A 16755-nucleotide genomic window follows, 5' to 3' on the forward strand; every position below is an offset into this window, starting at 1 on the left:
AAAAAATGTGCAATATCACTAATCATCAGAGAGATGAAATTAAAAAAAAACAATGAGGTACCACCTCACACCTGCCAGAATGGCTATCATCAATAAATCAACAAAGGATAAATTCTGGCAAGGATGTGGAGAAAAGGAGTCCTAGTACACTGCTGGTGGGAATGCAGACTAGTGCAGCTACTATCAAAACAGTCTGGAGTTTCCTCAAACAATTAAAAATGGAACTGCCATTTGATCCAGTGGTCCCACTTGTAGGAATACATCCTAAGAAGCCCAAAACACCAATCAGAAGAATAAATGCACCCTTATGTTCATAGCAGTGTTATTTATAATAGCTAATATCTGGAAACAGCCCAAGTGCCATCAGTAGATGAATGGATAAAAAAGCTCTGGTATATATACACAATTAACTACTAAGAAGGATCTCTTACCATTTGAGACAACAGGGAGGGACCTGGAAAGTATTATGCTAAGTGAACAGCAAGATTAATGTTAAAATATTCATTAATATCCATCAAAATATAAAATTTTAATTTAAGTTCCTTCAGTTATATGTATGTTTCATTATTTTGAATGTTACTGAATAATTGCTTTAAAAGGCAAGAGGCTTTAAAATCATTTTGTCACTTTCCTCTTAATTCTAACAAGTAATTTTCATGAAAAGTTAATATATCCTGAAAGATAGCTTTACCAAATGATTATTATTTACTTTTGTTTATTTGTTTTTCTGGTTCCCTTTGATTTCTCAGATAATTGTTTCAGAATATGATTACTGTATGTTTAAATATCACTTGTAATGTTTTCTGGTCTTTTTTTGGGAGCTCATTTTATTCTTTATGATGTAAAGAAGGTTACATTGGAAGAACAGAGTTGGACATGTTATCCATATGCATCTGGCATACATTCTTTTTTTTTTTTCTCAGTGGAATACAGAATGTAGATATCCTAATCACCAGCAGATTTCAAATATGCAAATGAAGACTATATAAATTACAGCACAGGAGGAATGGAGCAAATTCAGAAGGGAAAGTTGAACTCACCTATCTATCTATATCTATATCTATATCTATATCTATATCTATATCTATATCTATATCTATATCTATATCTATATATCTATCTCCTATATAATAAAAGGGTAATATGCAAATAGACCAAGTGGCAGAACAACCAAACACAACCAATCAAAGTGTAATATGCTAATGATATGCTAAGGCTGCTCAACAGCTCGTTATAACGTGCACTGACCACCAGGGGACAGATGCTCTGACTGGTAGGTTAACTTGCTGCTGGGGTCCGGCCGATTGGGACTGAGCGAGATAGGCTGGAGATGCCCTGGAGCCCTCCCACAATCCCTCCCCAGCCCAATCGTGCACTGGTGGGGTCCCTCAGCCTGGCCTGTGCCCTCTCACAATTTGGGACCCCTTGGGGGATGTCAGAGAGCTGGTTTCAGCCCAATCCCATAGGCCACTCCCCTTGGGAGGGCACCAGACTCAGGGCTCATGGCTGGCGAGCACTGCTGCAGCAGCGCAAGCCTCTCCTGATCATGACTGATTGGGCGCGAGCACGCGGCAGGCACAGTGGGGCCTGGATGAGTGGGAGCAGCAGGTAGGAGCTGCAGGTGGCATTGGACTGCGGGTTTTGGCCCAATCCCTACAGGCCACCCAGAGGGACCCCACCCATGCACGAATTCATGCATCAGGCCTCTAGTCTATATATATAAAAAGCCAGTGTCTGTGATGACCATGACGACTAAATGACTGGTCACCATGAGGTGCATTGAGCACTTCTCGCTCCACCTCCCACCCCCCGGCCCTGAGGCTCTGATTGATCAGGGAATGGCTAATGGGGGAACCAGGGTGAGTGGCACGTCAGGGACTGGCTCGGGGACTGGCTCGGGGACTGGCGAGAGGGTGGAGGCAGACCTCTTGGTTCCTCCTCCAAGCCCTCAGGCTCCAATAGATGGGTGGCAGCGGTGTCTGTGGGGTGGAACTGGGGACTGGCTCCCTTAGTAGTCCTGCAGGTTCAATCTCCAGAGGACAGGACGGCACCAATGGACCAGCGCTGCCAGCACCATCCCGCTCTGTGAGCCTCCTGGAACTCTGCCTCGGGCACTGCATCCGCTTCCCCTCCCTAGACACTCCACAAGGAAGAAAGGATACCGCCAGCAATGCCAGGAGCGACTAGCGGTCTCTGCTCTCCCCATGCTTCCTCCAGGTCACTTGAGCAGGCCCCCACTCACCCCGCTCCAGATGAAGTGTGAGCACTGCACATGGAAGGAATGTAGTACAAAAACAAAAACTGATGACCAAGAGAATGCCACAGTCAACGTCCGGAGTCCGGCTCAGGAGAATGGAGAGAAGGGAGAATTCCATAAATTGACCGATGCCAAGATATGCCTGAGTGACTGCCTGGCCTGTGACAGTTGTGTGACCGCAGAGGAAGGAGTCCAAGTTTCTCAGCAGAACACCAAGGACTTCTTCCGTGTTCTGAACCTTAATAACAAATGTGATACCTCACAGCACAAGGTGCTGGCAGTGTCCGTGTGTCCTCAGTCTCTGCCTTATTTTGCTGCTAAATTCAGCCTCAGTGTCACTGATGCATCCAGAAGACTCTGCAGCTTCCTCAAAAGCCTTGGGGCGCACTGTCTTTGACATGAAGATAGCTGCGGACTTCAGCATCCTGGAGAGTCAGAAGGAATTTGTGCGTCGGTACTGCCAGCTCCGTGAGGAAGAATCCCGGCTTCCCATGCTGACCTCCGCCTGCCCTGGCTGGGACCGATATGCAGAGCGCGTGCTGGGTCACCCCATCACCCCCACCTCTGCATGGCCAAGTCTCCCCAGCAGATCATGGGCTCTCTGGTGAAGGATTACTTCACCAGATGGCAGAACCTGTCCCCAGACAAGATTTTCCACGTCATTGTGGCCCCATGTTATGACAAGAAACTGGAGGCCTTTCGAGAGGATGTTCCCACAGCTTTACATAGTTTCCAGGGTGCTGACTGCCTGTTAACCTCAGGTGAAACTGTCCAGATAATGGAGCAAAGTGACCCCGCCTCAAACACCACCGCCATGGACACTCTGTTTGGAGACATGAAGGAGGAGGAGGTGAGGCTCCACGAGGGTGCCAGCTCCGACGGGTCCCTGGCGCACATCTTCAGGCACACGGCCAAGGAGCTGTTCAGCGAGGATGTGGGGGTGCTCACCTACCACACCCTGAGGAACAAAGACTTCCAGGAGGTCACCCTTGAAAGGGATGGAGAGGTTCTGCTACGCTTTGAAGCTGCTCATGGCTTTCGGAACATCCAGAATGTGGTCCTGAAGCTGTAGAGGGGCAAGTTCCCCTGCCACTGCATGGAGGTCCTGGCCTGCGCCGGGCGTGCCTAAGCGGCAGGGGCCAGGCCCAGGCGGAGGACCAGCATGTGGACAGGGCACTGCTGTGTCAGCGCCCATGTGCAGGAGCTGTACCAGGAGTGGCTGGGGCTGGGGGTGGGGGACTCCCCCCGGGCCCAGGCGGCCCTGCACACTGCCTAGCAGGGCCCAGGGCAGCCTGCCAGGACATCAAGTGGTAAAGGTCCAGCAGACACCCGGCCTGCAGGCCGCCTGAGGTGGGGTGTCAGACACGTGAAGGAAAGGCTTAGCATCTCTGTCATCGCTTTGGTTTTCAGAATTCCATGCTCCCCATCTGTCAGCTCCCTCCCTCTGAGGGGCACTGTCGTCCTCACATGGGTGCAACTGGAATATTGTATCTCGAGAGGATTGCCCCAATGTACGTATCTTTTTATCCAACAATGAAAAAATCCCAAAGAACAAGAATGGAGACAGACTACTGTCCAGGCTTAAAAAAAACCCGGAAGTGTCCTGCGAGGAGCTGAGACTTGGTTCTGCCCACGTGCCTCAGAGAGATTGGATGAGGAAATGGCCCGGTTTGGCCCTGACTTTACCCACTTGTTACTCTTGAAGGTGTCTTTGCCACAATGTGAATAAACTGCCACCTTTTGGAATAGGGGCTCATACGAAAATTTGCATTCCCAACTGTTCTTAAAACAGATCTATGTTCTGCAGCTGTGGCCACCGTCCTGAGATCAGGTCCTGTCGACCAGGTCCTGTCGTTGGAAATTGGGGGGCACTGGAGTGGAGCCCCCCATCCCCTTTTACATTCAGGGATTGAGCTGAACTCACTTTGGGGGAGGCCTGGCAAAGGTGACAGGTGTCACAGATGGAAGGACGGAGAATGGAGAGGCGGACACCCTGCTCGTCCCTCCCTGGGTGGGGTCAGGCAGATGAAGGCCGGCCCGCCCCATAATTTGGTGAGATAGCGTCCTCTGTGTCCACCTCTCACCCCGTGGGCCCGGCCACTCCCCTCAGCTCTGGGCAGCCCTCTGCGTTCCACAACAGCATGCTCTGCCCTCACATGCTGCTCCCCCTAAACGAGAAGGAAGAGAGCAGTTGGCCCACAGACAACTACACAGAAAGATATGCAGCCACCACAGAGCCCAGCACCCCGTACACATTAGGGCTGTCCTGGGAAGTGAGGCCTGTGGCCGGTCTGGTGCTGGTTTCTAGAGCAGTTGGATTTAGTTACCATGTGGATGACATTCTTCTTGAACCCCTCAGCCTGTTAGACTTCCTTCATTCATGTGTTATTGTACCCATGCACCCATCTGGGTTGATAACTGGGACATTGTGTGAAATTACCTATTTTCTGCTTTCAGTCTATTTACAGTGGGGTTTCATCCTCTGTGGTAACAAAGGTCCATTCTGATTATGGAATAAACAGTTGAAGTGTAAAAAAAAAAAAAAAAAAAGCGGCTGCCAGGTGGCTCCTGACAATTGGTGGGAACATCTGTGGGACGGTTCCGGATCCCAGGCCACCAAGGGTGTCCCACTGCCCACCCAGAGGACCAATTATGTTCTGGCTCCCCCCCACCCACCTTGGGAACCTACTCGTGCACGAATTTGTGCATCAGGCCTCTAGTATATATAAAAGCCTAACTGACCGAACGACTAGTCGACCAGTCACTGTGATGTGCACTGACCACCAGGGGGTAGAGGCTCAATGCAGGAGCTGCCCCCTAGTGGTCAGTGCACTCCCACAGCAGGAGCGCCACTCAGTTGACTGATGGGTGCCAGAGGCAGGGCTCATGGCTGGCAAGCACTGCTGCAGCGGCGAGAGCCTCTCTCGATCGTGACTGACTGGGTGTGAGCCTGTGGCAGGCACAGCAGGGCCGGGATGAGCAGGAGCAGCAGGCAGGAATGGCAGGTGGTGTTGGATTGCCGGTTTTGGCCCGATCCCTGCAGGCCATTCCGAGGGACACACTGGTACACGAATCCGTGCACCAGGCCTCTAGTCATTTATAAAGTGGGTACAAAAAAAAAAAAAAATGAAGAACATTTTGTTTGTCCAGAGAGTTGCAATTATGGTACTTATTGTTGTAGAGGGTCTCCATCAGAATTAATTTTAGAAAAAAAATATGCAAAATATATGTATGCAATGTATAATCAGACCAAAATATACACATATATGCAAATTATACATACACTTAGAGAATTATGCTCAGATAGAGAAATTGAGTCCCAGTACAATGAACTGATTTGTTTAAGAACAGAGAGCTTGTCTGTGGAAAACTCAATTCAAACCCAGTTCTATAGTACCCAACTGCCTCCTAAATCAGATCTTACATATAAGCATGTCTACATAGTGGTTAGTAGGATGGCCCTTGAAGCCAGAATTCTTGGTTTTGAATTCCTGTTTGACCACTTATGGAATTCCGAAGGCCTCACTGTGTCTCAATGCTCTCATCTATAAAACAGAGGTGATACGCATTCCTCCCTCCTAGGTTTACTGGGAAGATTTAGTGAGTTAATACATGTGAAGCACTTAGAAGAGGAGCTGGCATAAAGTAAGTGTTCGATATATCGTAACTATTTATTTTATAACCCCTAATTTCAGCAAATAATTTTCAACCAGGCCCATGTACTAACTTTTGTTGTTTGAGGCTGAGTCACAGTAATAACTTCATCCAAGGTATCACCATGTAGACTGTATTAAAGTGAATTTACTACTTGAGCTAGTAACACAGAGATATATGCAAGTAAGTTATTTTCACACTGTAAAAATGGTATTTTGGGTCTCAGTATACTTTTTATACTGAGAGAAGAAATGTTATTGATTGTATAAAGAAAGGTGCTGGCTATTCGATTCACAAATTCTCTTTGTTCAATTTGTTTTCATCATTTTGACCATTCTTTAAAGCACTTACCAAGTACATTTCTCTTTCACTTCTTTTTGTGGTTGTTTCCCAGACAGTAAATGAGCCAAACCAAAGTTTCCAATGGCAACATTTGCTCCTTTATCATACAATCAGGATCTTAGGGCTAGCAGTAAAAGCTTTATAAGCTAACTAATAGAGAGAAGAAGAGATATCGAAAGAGTTAGAATGGGAGCATTCTGCCTTCATTTCACACCATGAACTCTAAAGGAAGAATGGAACCACAAGAATCCCCCTTTAAACTAGGGGTCAAACAGTTATGCCAATCACATTCATTGTGTTCCGCAAAGCCAGGTTTTGTCTGTGTGCACAAGTGTAGATTTCCCTTATGCTAATCAGCTCATAGGAGCTAGCTGGCTGGTTTTCTTTTTCTGACAATTCCATTGTGATCAGTAGCACCCTATGTTACAGAGAACTGAAACCAATCCAGTACAAGCCAAATACCAGGAAACTCCTATTATTACATTTATTGAATGTAATCTTCTTCATGCAATTGATGACATTATCATTGTTGTAGTTCATGGGGTTCTTATTGTTTTAGACAGCTCAGCTGCAAAATTATTGGAAAATGTTTCAGGTAGGAAATAATAATGTTATAATCAGTCTGTCACCAAGTAAGTTTATCCTGCTGGACATTGCAGAGTCTTGTATTGTGTTTTTTGTATGTTTGTTTTTAATTATATGTATTATGTGTTCTGAATTCAGTAGAACTAGTTAGAACAGACAGCCCAGAAAGATGAGTAGAAATTTTATGTAGTTGAGTATGTAAGCAAGCCATGATATTGCTAGAAACATTGATTCTCAAAGCTGAAAGTGATCTGGTTGGAAAGGCCTGCAAGGAATACATAAATAGAGGGACTCAGTGTAACTTAATAGTTCTACAAAGAAAACAAGGTATTAATAAACTTGTGTTTTCTTTTCTCTGAAAATAATGAAATGGGCAATAACTATCCTGCTTTGACTGTGATATTAAATGACTAGCAGCAGAAGTACTAATGACTGAGATTATTTTTGCAGAGACTATTTCAATAATTAACTTTAATTTTTTGTTTGATTTTTTTTTCCTTTTTTGTTACTCTCTAGGGAAAATAAAAAGATCCTGACAATTTATAAAATTTAGTGACATTCTAATGACTTTATATCTAGGTAGAACTGAGGATTACAAATTTTAATGAATGGCATATGAATTTTTATAAAGTTCCATGGCTTTCCTCTGTTTCTTGACAATAAAAATTAAAAAGTAAACAAAAAAAATTTAGCATAGTGAATTACTAATTTATCAGAAATCTCTAGGAAAGAAGGGAGAATAATTCATTTCTTGCCTGTCCTCAATTCTACTCCATTTCAAAATCGAATTTCATTTGCCCAGGAGTTTCATATAGCAAACAATTTGTGACTTGGAGGGAAAAAGACATTGCCATTGGTGTGTGGAAATGCAACTCCAATAGGGTCCATACTCTCAAGATCAAGTGACTGTGGTTTGTCTCCACTGAGGTCAGCACAACATCTGCTTTCCCATGTAATCATGCATCTAATTTCCTCAGCTTCGAGGATCAGAGTAAATAGGATTTGAAAAAAAAGGGGGCGGCATAATTTGACATTAGTTTTATTTGGACTAAATCCAAATAAATAGGAATTGTGAAATTTGTGGAGCTTTTGAAGTAGTCATTAAGATGTTTTGAATTTAAAAATATATATTTTTTACATACAAAAGTAAACAGTATGTCAACACAAATCCACATTTTTGGCCAAATTCATTTTATTCCAAGCTTTCCAGAAATTAAAAAAAGAAAAAGAAATATAATCTAGTGCCAGATCCCCTGTGATAAAAACTTCAGGGTACTTAAATATAGATATTCAAAATTTGGCAAAAGATTTGACAGTTGAGCCTGTGGAAAGGCAACTAGCATAAATTTCCTATTCAAATATGCAAATGTTTAAGAAAGGAAATTATTTTTGCAAAATAGCAGTAATTAACTTGGAAACAATTATTCTGTGTAATATTGTTACAGCTCTGAAATAGGTAGTATAGAGAGTCTAAACCAAGATTTTTCATAATGGATTTTTATAATCCAGATCCTATGGGTATATTCTCAGAGGATGGTTAGCTTTTAATACTAATTTCTAAAATAGTTTGTATTCATTCTAGAATAAAAATTGTTAAGAATAATAATTTATACTTACTGAGGATTGAGTATGAAAGGCATTTTCTAAATGTTGAACACATTAACTCTTCTAATATTCACATAAGTCTATGAGGTAGCTATTATTTTATTCTAATTTTATGCATAGGGAGGCTGAGGTTCAGAAAGAGTATATATCAGGACCCTAATTATTTGAAAATAAAGTAAATCCAGATATTATAAAAATTGTTATACGTGTATTATGGGTTATCTGGTTCAACAAACACCATATAATCTAACACTGCAATAAAATTTTAATGTCCAGGTTGGCATTTTTGGTTTGCATTAACTTTTACTTGGATGGGCTCACATTAATGAGAAAGAACTGAGAAATACTTAAATATGACACTTTAGTAAACTATGGTTTTATGCCAAATAAATGCCATATCACTTTAGAACATTCTGTAGAAGAATTTAAAGTAGTTTAAAAAGGAGATGGTAGTGGGAAATTTGTGTTATCATCAAACAAATAGTCATGTTTCGTCAGAAAATCTAAATTCACTTTAAACTATAACCTTCTCAAATCTCAACAGAATCCCAGGAAGACTGGCAACCTGCATCAACCAGGCAAATGTCAAGATAAATCCTTTTACAATCTTGTAGCCAGCTCTGTCTATCATGTCTGACATCCCTTTATTCTTACTCTTAGCCAAAGATGTAAGACCCTCTTGTTTTTCATACATTCCTTCTTTTACCACAATTCCTCCATTTCTACTTTCTCACCAACTTTTTACTGAATCAACAATGTTTTTCTGATTTTCTCCTACCTTTCTGGCCACACCTTTTTTTATCAGTTTCAATTTACTTTGAAGAACTCACAAATCATTATCAGTCCTGCCTTGGCTTCCTTCTTTCCTTATGAGTGCTACACAGTGTCTCTGATTAATCTCAGTGACTGTCATGGCTTTCTTCACTTTAAATATCCTGCAGTTCTCAACTTGTAGCTCCAGCTCGGGCTTTCCTTCTATGATTCACACCTGTATGTATAATTTCCAACAGGATTATCTCCAGTTTGGTAAATATGATAATTTGAAACTTTACATACTCAAGTTAACCATTCATCTTCTTGTGCCTGACCAATACATACAACCATTTCCCATTTCTAGCTTATCGATTGTTGCTATTTTTCTCTTTCTTATTATCTATAAACCTGGGAGTCCTGGAGGACTCCTTGCTTTATCTCACTCACCATTTTTTATAAACCAAAGACTCTATTTTGCATTCATGCACAGGGGAGAGCATCCTATATCACTTCCCTTATTCATTCTACCCTCATCTCTCACCGAGTTATGATAGCAGCTTCCTGAAACTAGGGATCCTTATCTTTATTCTTATTTCTGTCTAATCCTTGCTTAGAAGACAATATTATATATCTACTCAAAATTCTATAAAGGTTTCCCATTATTCTTATTATAAAAAACAAACTCCCTATAAAACCCTATATTATTTAAGCCTTGCTTATGTCCAAATAGCAAATAGGGATAGGTATACAAATAATTTTTCTTGTTGATATTTAATATAGAAATTTCACTGGATCATTATCAATTCATAATTTGTAGATTTTATTTTTTACCTTTTTTGTAGAGAAAGAAATTATTAACTATAATTATTTTTCTTCTTTCTTATATATTTTTATATATGCTAGCAAAAACTTTCAATGTAATGTTGAGTAGAAGCAGTGATAGTGAGCATCCTTGCATCATTGCTGACTTTAAGAGGAAGTTAAGATTTCCATTTGAATATAATGTTTGTTAAAGTTTATTAAAGTTATTGATTGATTTTATTTATCAAGTTAAGCAAGATCTTAACTTCTTAGCTAGCTAAAATATTGATTTTGGTCTCTTTGTGTTATTTTTAAGTGCTTATCCATAATTTGCAAAACAAATTTAATCCCATCACAATCTAATTTTAAAAATTAGATTAATTTATAGATAATGTAAGATCCTTGAAATAGTATAAGTCCAGTTTTCCTCTAGAATTTGCTGACTTCTGCTGTTAGTGCACTTTGCGTTCAGCTGCTATAACTTCCCAGAGGAAAATAAGTGGAAATAGTTATATGGTGTGTCAGGCCTTCTAGAGAGTAACAGTGGTTGTGCTACTAAGATTATAAAGATACTAGAGGCCCAGTGAATTAAATTCGTGCACGGGTCGGGGGATGTCCCTCAAGCCCAGCCTGCACCCTCTCTAATCTGGGAACCCTCGAGGGATGTTTGACTGCCTATTTACAGGGATCGGGCCATGGGGGTGTGGCCAGCCTGGGTGATGGGCTGAGGGCTGTTTCCAGGCTGGCCACACCCCCTTCAGGTGGGGGTACCCGCTGAGATGTCTGGCCAGCCTGAGTGGGGGGCTGATGGCTGTTTGCAGTCTGGCCACAGCCCCTTCAGGTGGGGTTCCCCGCTGAGATGTCTGGCCAGCCTGAGTGAGGGGCTGATGGCTGTTTGCAGTCTGGCCACACCCCCCAGTGACCCAAGCTCCCAGCCCCTCCTTTTTTTCTTTTCTTTTTTTTTTTCAGTGCCTCCTTGAGCGGAGGCCAGGGCTGGCCAGGAAGCTTGGGTTTCTCCATCACCAGGGGCAACCCAAGCCTCCTGCTCGCTCCAGCTCCGTGGCCACCGCCACCTTTGTTGGGTTAATTTGCATACTCACTCCTGATTGGTTGGTGGGTGTAGCAGAGTGATGGTCAATTTGCATGTTTCTCTTTTACTAGTGTAGATCCCTACAAATCTTGGACTCCGTAGGCACATTCAAGAGTAAGAGGCATCAACTTAAATTGTTGGGGGCCCTTAAAAAGTATTTGTTGGTCAGTTTTGTTCACTATGCAGATTACATCAAGAAATACCCTTTGAATGAAAGCCACAATGAATGTCTCACCTAAGGAAAACGAGGGAGCCACTTCCAGTTTTTTAGTCTTTAAAAATAACAGGGATACTTGGACCAAGATAAGGTCTCTATTTTCACATAAAAATTAGTTGGCTTGTTTTATTTTGAAACTTTAGACAGTATCTAATGAGCATAATTTATAAATCAGTTATCTATATAAATAAAAGCCTAAGTGACCATTATGACCAGTCAACCAGTTGCTATGATGACGCACTGACCATCAGGGGGCAGATGCTCAATGCAGGAGCTGCTCCCTGGTGGTCAGTGCACTCCCACAGCCAACCTCCCATAGTCCCTCCCCCTGGCCGGCTGGCCTTGATCAGCCCAATCAGCCTGGATCACTGGCCAGGGCAAGGGACCCCACCCATGCACGAATTTGTGCATCAGGCCTCTAGTCCTTAATAAATTGCCAGGAAAAAATTCTTCCAACAAACATATCTGTATTTCAGTTCTGTATTATCTCCCTTGAAACATGTGTTTTAGGAATACAGAGAGAAAAAGGATCCAAAGGATGGAATGTTCTAAATATATGTGGATTAAAAAGTCCCTTGCATTTGACATTTCTTTTTCTGCCATAATAAGGAACTTTTAGCCACATAACGATTGTCAGTGTTGGATGAGAATCTCACTAGTGCTTGGACATTAGGAGCCTGTCTTGAGTCCAGGGTTATAGAAGTAATAAATGTAGGAACTGTTGTAAGGGTAACAGTGTGACAGGAACGTGAAATCTTGTAATTACTTAAAAGCTGGTGGTATCTTTTCCTTGACCAAGCCCCTCTTTCCATAAATTAAATACCCTGAATTAATTAATAAAGAAATAGTGCGGGCCCTGGCTGAGTAGCTCAGTTGGTGAGAAAGGCATCCCACTGTGCCAAGGTGGTAGTTCCATCCCCAGTCAGGGCACATACAAGAATCAACCAATGAATGCATAAATTTGTGGAACAGAGAGATAGATGCTTATCTCTCTCTCTCTCTCTCTCTCTCTCTCTCTCTCTCTCTCTCTCTCTCATCAATAAAAATAAATTATTTTAAAAATATAGTATGGGATAATTCAAGTACAAATTAAAACAATGCTTATATCCTACTAGTAGCCCGTTTGCATGAAGATTCATGCAATAGACCTTCATTCACCTGGCTGCCTGCACCAGTTTTCTGCCAGTACCGGAGACCCAGGCCTTGGCAGAAGGCCCAGGCTTGTGGCCACCACCTTCTGCCTTCTTTCAGGGTCGGGGCTTGGCCCCGGGCGGTGGCCTTGGGCTCGGCGCACCCAACATCCCTGCTAAGGATCGCAGGAGCCGACCCCCAGTGGTTTCCTGCGATCAGTGCAGGCTCCCCGCTGGTGCCCAAGGCCGGGAAAGCCTCCGCCCGAGGCTTTCCCAGCCTTGGGCTCCGCCACACCCCAATGTCCCTGCAATGGTTTCCTGGTGGGCGTGGTTGGTGGGCATAGCTTGGGCTTAGCGAAGGTGCGGTCAATTTGCATATTTGTCTATTATAAGGTAAGATTCCAATTTTAACCAAATGTGTGTTAGATAATTCATGTTACATAAACACGTTACAGCAGTTTTTGTTTTTGTTTTTACAAAAAGGAAACATCCCGGCAGGGGAGGGCTATTGGCAGGGAGATCAGGCTGGCAGAGAAGAACAGTTAGGGGTGATCAGGCAGGCAGGCAGGTGAGCGGTTAGGAGCCAGTGGTCCCAGATTGAGGTTGGATATCTCACAAGGGGTCCCCAATTGAAGAGGGTGCAGGCTGGGCTGAGGGAACCCCCTCCCTCCCCCTGTGCATGCATTTCGTGTACTGGGCCACTAGTAAAAAGATCAAGAGGAAAAAACAATATTTAGTGAGAAAGCCCATTAATGCCTACTGCTACAGAGGTGCTGTATCATAATGATAAAATGTCAATACATTCAGAGAAATTAGCAATCCTAAATATTTACATACAGAATAATAGAGCGTCAAACTACATAAAGTAAAAACTAATAATATTAATTGGAGAAATAGAAAATATCCAAAACTATAGGAAGATATTTAAGTACCCCTTCTTCAAAACTGGAGATAACTATTAGACCAAATATCAGCAAGAATATAAGATATGTGAACAACATCATCAATCAAGTTGATCTAATTGACATTTATAGAATACTCCACTAAATAATAAAGGAATATACACATTCTTTTCAAATGTGTATGGGACATTTAAAACATTGACCATAGGAGAAACCAAGATGGTGGCATAGGTAAACATCTGAACTGCTGCCTTGTACAACAATTTCAAAACTACAACTAAAAGACAAAATGGACATCATCCAGAACCACAGGAAGGCTGGCTGAGTGGAAATTCTACAACTGGAATGAAAGAGAAAAGCACATTGAGACTCACAGGAGCGGCAAAAGTGCAGAGGTACGGAGGCGCGCGTGCAGGGAGGGCTGGCAACTGAGTATGTGGCTGGCTTTCTCAATCGGGAGGGAGACAAAAGCTCCTGACTGCTCTGAACTCCAGTTCCAGGTGAGACTCTGGGGACCCAGACTCATACGGGGAGAAACTGGACTGTCTGGCAGTGGGCGAAACTCGAGGGCAGCTTTCTTTCAGAGGTGCTTGCAGTGATTACGGCGGGACACTGAGACCCAAGGGCCTCTTAGGGCAGGGCTGACAGGAAGCCATTGCTGTTTGCTCCTCCCTGAGACTCCGCCCATCCAAGCTGAGCGCAGAGGCTTTTGCATATGAATGGCCTGGTCCTTTGAATTATAAACTTACCTAACAAACTGCAGCTGAGTCAGAGAGACACAGAACATCCAAAAGAAGGCTCAAGGCCCCACAGCAGCTTGCATTGCTTCACAACTGGGCCTCAACTTGGCACCTCCAAAACCCAAACAAAGAAGAGGAATCTGCAGATCTCTCTGTAGCTCCTGCTGGGTGGCCTCAGGCAGAGGCTAAATTAGCACCTCCTTGGAGATCCAAGAGCCAGTGTACCCAGGGGTCAGAGTAGGACCATCCAGATTACAACTCCTCAGATCCTTAAGGGACACACTTAGGGGGCAGACTCAGTGAGCACCAAAGCCCCACTGAAGCAAGTCTTGTCTCATAAGGGTGTCTCCAGCACAGAAGTTCTCCCATTGTAGACACAGCTGACCCTCACAGCCAATTGGCCTGGAGGTCAATTCCTCCCAGTGATACCAACAACCATCAAGGCTTAACTACAACAAAACTGTGCACACAGCCCACAAAGGGGTGTACCAAGAGTGTCCACCTCAGGTAACTGGGGAGACTGAGCCACTGGGCCCCATAGGACACCTAGCACACAAAGCCACTCTGTCAACTCAGGGAAGCAGCCAAAATGTGGAGACAAAGAAACAGGTTACAAATGAAAGAAATGGAGGAAAGCAAACTACTGGATATAGAGTCTAAAACCACGGTTATAAGGTTTTTCAAGAATTTTCTAGAAAAGGCCGATAAATTTAGTGAGACCCTCAAGGATATGAAAAAGGACCAACTAGAAATTAAGCATACACTGACTGAAATAAAAAATAATATACAGAGATCCAACAGCAGACTAGAGGATCGCAAGAATCAAGTCAAAGGTTTGAAATACAAAGAAGCAAAAAACACCCAACCGGAAAAGCAAAAAGAAAAAAGAATCCAAAAATATGAAGATAGTGTAAGGAGCCTCTGGGACAACTTCAAGCATACCAACATCAGAATTATGGGGGTGCCAGAAGAAGAGAGAGAGCAAGATACTGAAAACCTATTTGAAGAAATAATGACAGAAAACATCCCCCACCTGGTGAAATAAATAGACTTACAAGTCCAGGAAGCGCAGAGAACCCAGAACAAAAGGAATACAAAGAGGAACACATCAAGACACATCATAATTAAAATGCCAAGAGCAAAAGACAAAGAGAATATTTAAAAGCAGCAAGAGAAAAACAGTTAGTTACCTACAAGGAAGCACCCATATGACTGTCAGCTGATTTCTCAACAGAAACTATGCAGGCCAGAATGGAGTAGAGTGGCAAGAAATATTCAAAGTGATAAATAGCAAGAACCTACAACCAAGATTACTCTACCCAGCAAAGCTATCATTCAGAATTGAAGGTCAGATAAAGAGCTTCACAGATAAGAAGAAGCTAAAAGAGTTCATCACCACCAAACCAGTATTATATGAAATGCTGAAAGGTGTTCTTTAAGAAGAGGAAGAAGAAGAAAAAGGTAAAGATAAAAATTATGAACAACAAATACATATCTATCAACAAGTGAATCTAAAAATCAAATGAATAGAAAATCTGATGAACAGAATAAACTGGTGAATATAATAGAATCAGGGGCATAGAAAGGGAGTGGACTGACAATTCTCCGGGGGAAAGGGCTGTGGGGGGTGCGGGAAGAGCCTGGACAAAAATCATACACCTATGGATGAGTACAGTGGGGGGGGGGGGGAGTAAGGGCAGAGGGTGGGGTGGGAACCAGGTGGAGGGGAGCTATGGGGAGAAAAAAGAGGAACAATTGTAATAATCTGAGCAATAAAGTTTTATTAAATAAATAAATTAATTAATAAATTAATAAATTAATAAAAAAAACATTGACCATAGTCTAAATCACAAAATGATTCTAAGTCATAGTTTCATAAATTTTAAAACATTCAAGTCTTAGAAAGTATCTTCTCTGGCAACACAAGAATTAAATAGGAAATCAATAATAGATCTCTGGAAAACCTCAAAATATTTGGAAATGAAACAACACAATTATGTATAACCAATTTCAAGAAGAAATTAAAAGGGAAAATTAGAAAGAACTCTGAACTGAATTAAAATAAAAACACAACACATACCACTAAGATACTACCTATGGTGAAATTTATAGTCTCAAATCAATGGCTTCTGCATTCAACTTACAAACTAGAAAAATATGAGAAAATAAAGCCCAAAATAAGCAGAAGAAACAAAGCAATAAAGATCAACTATCATCCTCATTGACTTTACTACAGCTTTATTTTCTTTAAAAATCTCAATTTTAAAATGATACATGTTCAACTCAAAGCTGCATTAAAAAAAAATAATGTCTTAAAAAAATCCAACTCTATATTACATATACTTGAATCCAGTTTTCCACTTTTGGTAATTTTTGCTATGAAAATCAATTTAGTTGATTAAACTATTAAACAACGGTCTTTACTATGACATTATTTATCATAGCAAAACTATAAGAACAGCTATATAATCCTATGTAATAAAAAGGTAATATGCAAATTGACCCTAATGGCCGACTGACCAGGAGCAACTGGACACTGTAAGGTGCACTGAGGACCAGGGGTCAGACAGTCAATGCAGGAGCTGCCCCCTGGTGGTCAGTGTGCTCCCACAGGGGGAGCTCTGCTCAGCCACAAGCTGGGCGGATGGCTGGGAGCACAGCAGCGGTGGCAGGAGCCTT

The 16755-nt window shown here is 42.4% G+C and overlaps 1 pseudogene; it reads left to right on the forward strand.

The window, feature by feature from the left end:
* The first annotated feature begins 2252 nt into the window (after nucleotides 1-2252).
* On the forward strand, nucleotides 2253-3533 carry LOC129150061 (nuclear prelamin A recognition factor-like; annotated as a pseudogene).
* Nucleotides 3534-16755: the final 13222 nt, after the last annotated feature.

This window comes from Eptesicus fuscus, chromosome 8 (genome assembly GCF_027574615.1).
Source record: "Eptesicus fuscus isolate TK198812 chromosome 8, DD_ASM_mEF_20220401, whole genome shotgun sequence".
Classification (NCBI taxonomy): Eukaryota; Metazoa; Chordata; class Mammalia; order Chiroptera; family Vespertilionidae; genus Eptesicus; species Eptesicus fuscus.